The sequence below is a fragment of the Delphinapterus leucas genome, chromosome 12 (assembly GCF_059928025.1).
Source record: "Delphinapterus leucas isolate spDelLeu-1000000601 "Yukka" chromosome 12, BTC_Dleu_Yukka2, whole genome shotgun sequence".
Classification (NCBI taxonomy): Eukaryota; Metazoa; Chordata; class Mammalia; order Artiodactyla; family Monodontidae; genus Delphinapterus; species Delphinapterus leucas.
In genome coordinates, this window is record NC_143140.1 from 30,145,674 (window position 1) to 30,156,425 (window position 10,752).

The 10,752-nt window shown below is 43.9% G+C and overlaps 1 protein-coding gene across 4 annotated transcripts in view; it reads right to left on the minus strand.

Annotated features, from left to right (window-relative positions):
* The window catches only part of CASP8AP2 (caspase 8 associated protein 2), a 40,557-nt gene extending 34,515 nt beyond the window's left edge, over positions 1 to 6,042 (minus strand). For all 4 annotated transcript variants that reach the window (XM_089921865.1, XM_022552681.2, XM_022552673.2 and 1 more), the window contains exon 1: positions 5,944 to 6,042. The gene's annotated coding sequence lies outside the window, so the exon portion shown is untranslated. The remainder of the gene's footprint in view (positions 1 to 5,943) is intronic.
* Positions 6,043 to 10,752: the final 4,710 nt, after the last annotated feature.

Here is a 10,752-nt window from a genome sequence, read left to right on the forward strand (position 1 = left end):
GAAGCTACTAGCCACATGTAGCTATTGGGAACATGAAATATGCACAGTGTGAATGACCATTAGTTTCCTATTGCTGCTCTACCAAATGACCACAAACTTCATGGCTTAACACAAATTTATGACCTTACAGTTCTGGAGGTCAGAAGTCTCACTGGTCTAAAAATCAAGGTTCAGGAGGGCTGCATTCCTTCTGGAGGCTGTAGGGGAGAAACTGTTCGTTGCTCTTTCCAGCTTCTAGAAGCTGCTTATGTTCCTTTGCTGGTGGCTCCTTCTTCCACCTTCAAAGCCAATAGTGTGACATCTCACCTCTTGACCTCTGCTTCCATGGTCAGACTTGCTCCCCTCTCCACCTTCCTCATGCTTCCGTCATCACATGGCCTTTCCTGTCACTTACTCTCCTGCTTCCCTCTTAAGGACCCTTATGATAATACTGGCCAACTGGATAATCCAGGATACTCTACCCATTTCAAAATCCTAATCACATCTGCAAAGTTTCTTTTTTTTGGGGGGGGGCCCACATCACGTGACTTGCGGGATCCCAGTTCCCCAACCAGGGATTGAACCCATGCCCCCTGCAGTGGAAGCAGAGTCCTAACCACTGGACCTCCAAGGAATTCCCTCCAAAGTTTCTTTTGCCACATAAAGCAACATATTCATAGGTTCCTGGGATTAGAACATGGACATATTGGGGAATCCATTATTTGGCCTAACACACTAAGGTTGATGTTTATAAATTTTATTTATTTATTTGGCTGTGTTGGGTCTTCGTTTCTGTGCGAGGGCTTTCTCTAGTTGCGGCGAGCGGGGGCCACTCTTCATCGCGGTGCGTGGGCCTCTCACCGTCGCGGCCTCGCCTGCTGCGGAGCGCAGCCTCCAGATGCGGAGGCTCAGTAGCTGTGGCTCACGGGTCCAGTTGCTCCGCGACATGTGGGATCTTCCCAGACCAGGGCTCGAACCCGTGTCCCCTGCACTGGAAGGCAGATTCTCAACCACTGCGCCACCAGGGAAGCCCCGAGGTGGATGTTTAAACCGTAATTAATTTTAATTAATTTAAAGTTAAGGGACTTCCCTGGTGGTCCAGCAGTTAAGACTCCACGCTCCCAATGCAGGGGGCCTGGGTTTGATCCCTGGTCAGGGAACTAGATCCCACATGCCGCAACTAAAGATCCCGCACACTGCAAATAAGATCCCATGTGCCGCAACTAAGACCAAGCGCAGCCAAAAAAAAAAAGATGATTAAAAAAAAATGTTAAGTTACAGAGGGAATTCCCTCTTTAACTTTATGACAATTTAATTACAATTACAATTGTGGTTATTACAATTTAATAACACATAACTAGCTCTAAATGCTATTGGGCCCTTGTAAAAAGGTATCTGAATACTTTCCTAAGGTGACAAGCTCCTAGACATCACTACTTTATTTTCTACAACTGCAAAGCAGTTTGGATTAAACATTTGATGGGCAAACACAAGGAGGTCGGGATAGAGAGCAAGAACTGCCACAAAACGTAGGGGTACCAGATCAGATTTATAGACTCCTCTGCTGTCCCTCAGTGCTTGAAAATTAGGATATGTTTGTACTAAAAAACAAATCAACAGTCAGCAATAAGATGCTAAAGTTAATAAACACATTCCTGTAAGTCCAAGCTCACCAAGTCCAAAACCAAAAAAGATCACCTTTCTGTCAACATTTGTCACCTCCTGACACTGCTACTTCTTTAAGTAGCATCCCTACTGATGCTACCCTACAACGCTTCTCCCACTTTTCCTCATTCTTGCTATCGAAATTTGTTTCAGACCCCCCACTATAGCTATCTAGCTATCTCCCCTCTCCAAACACATGTTACACATAACAGTTCGGTTAGTTCTTCCAAAGCAATCCTGCTCATCTCACTTCCTGCTCAAAAACTTTGTATTACTTCCCAATGTCTACTGAATAAAGTCAAGAAAGGCACCTACCTTTCTAGCCCTATCACTCACTATCCCAAGGTTTCCAAAACCCCAAGGTTCAGTGAAACTGGGTTTGTGTTCGCAAACACACTTCCTGACACCATCTCCCCGCATCTATCTAAGAGTCCACAAGCAAGCCTGGGTTTCAATACCCAGAGGTTAGAATGTGAGAATTGAGATTTTAGAAAAGTCCAGTGATATAACTACGATACTTGGACTTCATCCACTACGGAATGAGGGAACCACTGAAGGCTTTTAAAGCAGAGAAATATCATGATCAAATCTGCTTTTCAGACGTTCAACTCTAGCAAGAAGAGTATAGAAAATATTAGTGGCAAGGGAGACAGAAAATGCTATTAAAACATGCAGGAGAGGGGTTTGCCTGGTGCGGCAGTAGTTGAGAATTCGCCTGCCAATGCAGGGGACATGGGTACGAGCCCTGGTCCGGGAAGATCTCACATGCCGCAGAGCAACTAAGCCTGTGCGCCACAACTATTGAGCCTGTGCTCTAGAGCCCGCGAGCCACAGCTACTGAAGCCTGCACGCCTAGAGCCCGTGCTCCACAACAAGAGAAGCCACAGCAATGAGAAGCCCACGCACCGCAACTTAAGAGTAGCCCCCCCTCCCCAAGGGCTTCCCTGGTGGCGCAGTGGTTGAGAGTCCGCCTGCCGATGCAGGGGACACGGGTTCGGGCCCTGGTCCGGGAGGATCCCACACGCCGCGGAGCGGCTGCGCCTGTGAGCCGTGGCCGCTGAGCCTGCGCGTCCGGAGTCTGTGCTCCGCAACGGGAGAGGCCACAACAGTGAGAGGCCCGCGTACCGCAAAAAAAAAAAAAAAAAAAAAAGAGTAGCCCCAGCTTGCCGCAACTAGAGAAAGCCTGCGCGTAGCAACGAAGACCCAACACAGCCAAAAAAAAAAAAAATGCAGGAGACAATGAGGGATGACTAAGTTATTAGTGGAAATAAAGACTAGGACCAGACCTGAAAGATTTCTGTAGCAGAATCAAAAAGATTTTAAGGGAATGGGTATTCAAATATCCAATCTTGCCCATTTCAAAATCACAGCCTGAGCTGTCTTTTCAAAATGCAAATCTGATCATGTTTCCTCCTCTGCTTAAAACCCTTCAGTGCTTCCAGCTGATCTTAGGTTAAAAAACAAATTTTGTCACAATTCTTCTTACCAAGCCCTGAGTGACCCGGCCTCTCCCCACTCCTCTAGGGTTAGTCTGTAGCATTCTCCCCCATTCTCTGCCCTGATCATATTGGCCTTCCTTCAGCTCCTAGAACACAGTTTGCCCCTCCCACCACAGCACCTCTGCAGGGAGTGTTCTTTCCTCACTGTTCTCCTTCACTCAACTCATCTGTGTGTGATACTGTGGCTTAAGTAATGTTTGAGCCTTCCCTGGCTACCCTTTCTCTCCACTAGGTCAGGTCCTCTGTTAAATATTCTTCTACCACTTTGTCCTTTCTCTACATGGCCTCTTTTCAGTTTATGATTACATTTTTTTGTGGGATTCCTAGAGAAATATCCACCTCACCTGCTAGGCTATAAGCTCCACCAAGAACAGGCCTGGCTCTGTTCTGTTCACCATTGTACCCCCACCTCTCAGCACAGAGCCTGACAAGTTGGTAGGTAATAAAAAAAATATTTGCTGAATTAATCAAAATCCCAATTTGTTACAGACAACTCTGCAGTTCCTAGCTTTGTAACAAGGTAGTCATGCTTTTAATTGAAATGGAGAACCAAAGAAGCCATGTTGAATTATCTATCGAACATCCAGCAGAAAATGTCTAAATAGACAGTTGGAAAATGGAGTATATAGCACAGAAGACAAGACATAATTGCTACTATTTGCAATAGCCAAGACATGGAAGCAACCTAAAAGTCCATCGAGAGATGAATGGATAAAAAAGATGTGGTACATATATACAATGGAATACTACTCAGCCCATAAAAAAGAATGAAATATTGCCATCTGCAGCAACATGGATGGACCTGGAGATTGTCATACTGAGTGAAATCAGAAAGAGAAAGCCAAATACCATATGCTAGCACTTATACGTGGAATCTAAAATATGATGCAAATGAACTTATTTACGAAATAGAAACAGACTCACAGACATAGAAAACAAATTTATGGTTATCAAAGGGGAAAGGGGATGGGGAAGGGATAAATTAGGAGTTCGGGATTACCAGATACACACTACTATATATAAAATAAACAACAAGGTCCTGTAGCACAGGGAATTATATTCGATACCCTATAATAAAGCATAATGGAAAATAATATGAAAAACAATATATATATATACATATACATAAATATATAACTAAATCACTTTGCTGTACACCAGAAACTAGCACAACATTGTAAATCAACTATACTTCATCAATTAAAAAAAAAAGACATAATTGCTGTAGCTGGGATTACTCTTGAAATTATAAAGGCCAGTGATTCTCTTGAAAAGGAAAAGAGGAAGGAGAGGAGGAAAAGTTATGTATCAGAATCTCTTGCAAAGAACGATTTTTCACACTTGCTCTCACCTTTCCCCAAATGAGGATCTCAATATACAATGAGAGTTGCTTGTGATAGGAGAGTTGCACCTAAGTGAAGAGGCAAAATTTTCAAAGTTGAGAACCAAGAAAAGAGTTGCAAGCTCACTCATAATCTTTTGAGGAACAATCCCAATGGATTCAGATGTGAAGTCGAAGCAGATGAGAGAAGGATCACCTAGACTTTTGTGAAAGGACAATGTCTTTAAGAGACAGTCTGAAAGACGTTTCCTTTAAGAAAAAAATCGAGGGAATGAAATAAACATTTGTAGTGAAAAACAAAAATGTGTAGAGAAGGAGTCAGGGGAGAGGGAGAGTGTATTTTTAGGCTCATGGGAAATACTTAATCTAATACAGCGAGAACCCTAAAAAGATGTTAAGGGGAAAAGAATAACAAACGCCACATATACTGTACACTATGTGCCAAACACTGTCCTAAATGCTCTAAATACATTATCAATTTACTTTAAATACTCCCAAAAGTCCTATGGGGTACAGACTATTCTTTTTCCCAATTTACAGATGAGGAAACAGATAAGAGAAACTTGCCCCAAGGTCAAACAGCTGGTAAAAGGCATATCTGGGCTTAGATCCCAGCTGTCTCTAAAGCCAGACGACAAAATCAAGAATATTCATTAGACAGAAGAGTATAACAAATTTTTTAACGGGCGAGCTCTTGTAAAATGGCAAGAAACGCCAGGAGATAACTGAAGTATGGGGATTCTGGCCCTGAAGGCCTCTGTCCGCCTCCAATCAAAGGAGCCCTGAGTGAGATGGGGGAGCCCTGAGTGAGATGGGGGAGGGGCCCCGAAGAGAGGCAAGGTTTGGAACTGGAGCTGTGGTGAACGGTAAAGACCAGAGAAGAATCAGAATCAATGCCAACTTGATGCCTGAAGCGTAAATCCTGAGATTCTACGAATTACACATTCACATCTGATTTAGGGCCTACTATGTGTTAGGCATGACTCTCTTCGCTGTAGAGATTAAGATAAACAACTTCTCTGGGCGTAACAGTAGAGGAAACAACCAACATCAATGATCACCAGACACAGGAAAAACCCATTCCTCCAGAAAACCCCATCCGAAAGATTTAAGAGTACATTCCAAGGGAAGATTGGTTTTGGGGGGGAGGGGCAGGAAGAGCGGTCGAAAGGACACTTCCTACCTGCGCTCACCCTCGTCCCCGCCCCCGCCCGGATACTCTCGAGGAACCACAGAGGGATTGGGGGTGAAAGCCCAGAAGCTGCATCCGAGGGCGGCGGGAACGCGGCTTCCTGGGAGCCCCGGACATCAGACGCGCCATCCCCCCGCCACAGACTCCGCCGCTGCCTTCAACTCCCTGGCTCCCCGGACGCCGCCGGCCTCCGCTCAGAGTACTACCGCGCAGTGCAACCTCTTCCCCAGCAGCCCCGCGCAGACCAGAACCCCACAGCAACTTACCAGCCCCGCCTGGCCCAAGTCAACCTGGGGTCCTTTCTGGACACCGAGGTCTCTCTGGAGTATCCACCAATGCCAGAGCGCTATCAGCACGTGGAGGCGGGACTGAGCGCCCACGGCCAATCAGATCAGACGCAAAGCACGTCCCCGGCGCACATTCCTAGTTCCCGCCTTTGGGAGGGATTAAAAAAACACGGTTGGCGCCAAACTCCCGTAGTCTTCTAGGGGCTTCAGGGAAAGGGGCGGGGTCTGAGCTGACGGGGAAGGAGGGGCGCGGCTCCGCTACCGTCGGGGCAGAACGTTGGCCGATGTAGGGGCGGTGTCTGGGAGAAGATCTTTAATGAAAGGGAAAGTAACATCTGAGAAGGCCCTGTCATTTATTTAGTTATTCTTTTTAAAATAAATTTATTTTATTTATTTATTTTTGTCTGTGTTGGGTCTTCGCTGCTGCGCGCGGGGGCTACTCTTCGTTGTGGTGTGCGGGCTTCTCACTGCGGTGGCTTCTCTTGTTGCGGAGCACGGGCTCTAGGCGCGTGGGCTTCAGTAGTTGCGGCACGCGGGCTCAGTAGTTGTGGCTCCCAGACTCTAGAGGGCAGGCTCAGTAGTTGCGGAGCACGGGCTTAGTCGCTCCGCGGCATGTGGGATCTTCCCGGACCAGAGCTTGAACCCGTGTCCCCGTGTTGGCAGGCGGATTCGCAACCACTGCGCCACCAGGGAAGCCCTATTTAGTTCTTTATTCTATTAATTCGATTGATTGTTAACCGAGTAAGCACTGTTTTCCCTCAGACACTTTACTGAATGATAAGCAATTTACCTCAGGGAGTTTGGAGCTTCGAGGAGGAGATACCAGGCCAGTGGGGTGGGAGGGAGAGGAGTGCTTTTTAGAGGTAGACTACCGGCGTCGTCTCTTAGAACCTGCAGGAATCTGAGGTGCCCGTAGGGTCTAGCCTCCGGAGGCTGGGCCTGCGCCATTGATTGGTGGGGAAATAAAGCCAACTTCCGCTGCTGCCTCAACGAGGGATTTCATCTTGATCCCTAGTCCTTTCCTCCTGTTTTGTCCACTTTAACAACTTGCAACTGTCATAACAATTTATTGCATATTTTTAAAGTTTTCAAAAAGGCCCCATTTGGGAGAAAATGTTCTCTGGAAGAATCCTGGTTTCCTAGATTCTCCCCCAACCACCTATCTTCGCTTCTGAAGAGAAGTTAGTCAGCCAGCATTCCAGGTAGTGGAAAGGGAAAGAGTAGACGGTGTGCAATCACAAGGCATTCGGTGTTGCTGGAGCATAAAGCGCGAGGTGAGGCTGGAGAGGGAGGAAGGGGTGAGACTTTGAAGCCGCCATAAGAGCTTGTCTTAGGGCGGGGTTGGGGAGCGCCACTGAAGGATTTTAAGCTTGGGGTGCTGGTGATCTGATTTGCATTAGTAAGATCTGTTGGCCTTGAGAAGCAGGATTTTGAGATGCTGTTGCTGTGATCCAGGCTAGAGAAGATGAGGACCTGAGGGACATGGCAGGTAGGCTAGGAGATTGATTTTAGAATATGTAGGAGATGAAAGTGACAAAACTTAGCAATTGGTTGAATACTGGTTTTCACCATGAGTGCTTAATGATAGCATTCATCAAAAAATATTTATTGAGAAAATAGCATATGTGCCTCAAAAATAACTTAAGATTTCCAGCAAAATTATCTTCCAGAAAAGAATGACCTTATAATTTAAGCCCTTACAAAGTCTCTCATTTTTACTGGTACTCTCTTTAATGGGGGAGGGGGGAAGCTGGGTATAAAAATATTTGCTTGGAAAGACCTCATTGCCAATTTGGCATACTTACAGAAGCCAACTGAAGGAATCAGTATTTTTCTTAAGGAAACAAAGTAGTAGATTTGCTTTATGGAGTCTGAACTCACAATTGCAAATGTTGCTAACGTAAAAGCAATTTCTGAAGAAGATCTTCATGTAATCTATGAGATATAGTGTTAAGGGGAAAAAAGTACAATGAAAGAATGAGGAAAAGAATATACATATATTTGCTTGTTTTTGCATAATGATACATTAGAACCTCATAAAAAGGGTACTGTATGGTATCTTGAAGCCACCACTTAAGTATTTTTACATGGAAATATGCATGGCTTTTCTTTTTTAAATTACAGCTTTATTTAGATATAATTCACATACCATATATTTTACCTATTTAAAGTGTTGAGTTTGCCTTTTTATAACCTTCTACTTTTGAACTATGGAAGTGTTTCATATATTAAAAGATTGAATTAAATCAGAAAGAAAAAATGCAGAAATGGAAAATAAATCTAAATAAATGAAACTGTAAACAAGAGAAATATAACCACATAGACAAAATCATTATTTTTTAACATCTTTATTGGAGCATAATTGCTTTACAATGGTGTGTTAGTTTCTGCTTTATAACAAAGTGAATCAGTTATGCATATACATATATCCCCATATCTCCTCCCTCTTGCATCTCCCTCCCACCCTCCCTATCCCACCCCTCTAGGGGATCACAAAGCACCGAGCTGATCTCCCTGTGCTATGCGGCTGCTTCCCACTAGCTATCTATTTTACATTTGGTAGTGTATATATGTCCATGTCACTCTCTCACTTTGTCCCAGCTTACCCTTCCCCTTCCCCATGTCCTCAAGTCCATTCTCTAGTAGGTCTGTGTCTTTATTCCCATCCTGCCCCTAGGTTCTTCATGACCTTTTTTTTTTTTTTTTAGATTCCATATATATGTGTTAGCATACGGTATTTGTTTTTCTCTTTGTGACTTACTTCACTCTGTATGACAGACTCTATGTCCATCCACCTCACTACAAATAACTCAATTTCGTTTCTTTTTATGGCTGAGTAATATTCCATTGTATATATGTGCCACATCTTCTTTATCCATTCATCTGTCAATGGACACTTAGGTTGCTTCCATGTCCTGGCTTTTGTAAATAGAGCTGCAATGAACATTGTGGTACATGTCTCTTTTTGAATTATGGTCTTCTCAGGGTATATGCCCAGTAGTGGGATTGCTGGGTCATATGGTAGTTCTATTTTTAGTTTTTTAAGGAACCTCCATACTGTTCTCCATAGTGGCTGTTTCAATTTACATTCCCACCAACAGTGCAAGAGGGTTCCCTTTTCTCCACACCCTCTCCAGCATTTATTGTTTGTAGATTTTTTGATGATGGCCATTCTGACTGGTGTGAGGTGATACCTCATTGTAGCGAAATCATTATTTTAAGTGACATTTGAACACAGCACTCTGACTGTACATCATGAGTGGGATATATTCTAAGGACTAAAAGAACTGCAAAGAAATCTTATACCTCACGCAGCAGTTTTACTGTTAGTATTAACATTGTAATTTTAAAACTATTTTATGTATATTGTAGGATAAAGAAATATGTAATATGTTAATATTTTTAGGAATTAAGGTATTTAGTGAAAGAGAGAAGAGATCCAAGCATGAAATAAAAAAAATTTAGGGGTGAAGTCCTATACTATTTTGTGTGAAGTGGAAATGTCTGCATGAACTCATGATTTTTTAAAATACATATCCTTTATTTCTGTTCCTTAAAGGGTCTGGAAGCAATGATACCCTGTAGCAATATGTCATTAACACACCTGAGACCCAGATCAGGATTTCTAAATACTATTTTCCACTGGAAGGGAGATCTGCTGAGAATCCTCATCGCCTGAACAGGTTAGCTCCTAAGGGCAGAGAGCAGGATGAAGAAGGAGGGGGAGTCTATCAAAAGGAACAAGTGCAAGAGACTCAGTATCCTGAATATGGGTAAGTGGCTAGGCTTAACATTTCCAGTGATAGTATTTTTTACAGTTTTTAAAAATTCTCTTACTCAAATAATTTAGATGAAAGTGCTCTGGAAATTTGTTAGAAATTTCAAAAAGTGCATCTAGTTGTGGTAAATAAAGATGCCTGCAAATTATTTGAAGAAAGCAAACAGAATTTGCTTTCTATTGGAGCTGGAACATCAGCCTTCTCCCTTGGACTGGGACTTATATTATTGGCTCTATAGTTCTCAGAACTATGCCACCGGCTTTCCTGGGCCTCCAGCTTGCAAAAGGTAGATTGTGGAATTTCTTAGCCTCCATAATTGTGTGGGCCAATACGAACAAATCAACCAATCAATCAACCTGTATCTATATCTATATCTGTCTCTCTATAAAATCTCCTATTGGTTCCGTCTCTCTGGAGAACCCTAATACCCTGGGTAACTGCCCAGGATTTTGCAGAACGGAGCCCAGTGCTGGCTGGGGCTGGTCTGTGCTTCTAGCCCAAATGGCTCCTGAGTCTTCTCTGTTCCAATTTGCAGAGGAGGAAGTGAGGTGTGGAGATGTGAAGAGGGGTGTGATCTTTTCCACAATGAATTGGTAGAAGAGCCTGTGAAGACCAGGTGTGTGAAAACGATGCTGGGGCCAAGCCAAATGGGTGCCATTTTAAGGGGCATACCATATTCCAGGTGCTTAGGCCACATGATCTCTACCACGTGCAACTGTGTAAAGTTGTTGTTTGTCCTCATTTTATAGATCAGAGAAGGCTCAGAGAGATCAAGTGACTCGCCCCACAGCTAAATTCCAACTGAAGTGCCTGTTTTGTAGCTGGAACTCAAATCCAGATCTAGTTGCTCTGAGGCCCATGCTCCTCGCAGGAAGCCCTGCCCTCTCTCTTGTCTGTGACCATCATGAGCCCCTGCACAATGATTTGTTTGTCCATCTGTCTACCCGACTAGCCTGTGAAAGCTTTCAGGATAAGGCTGTGCATTTTAAATCTTGGATGCCCAGTATGT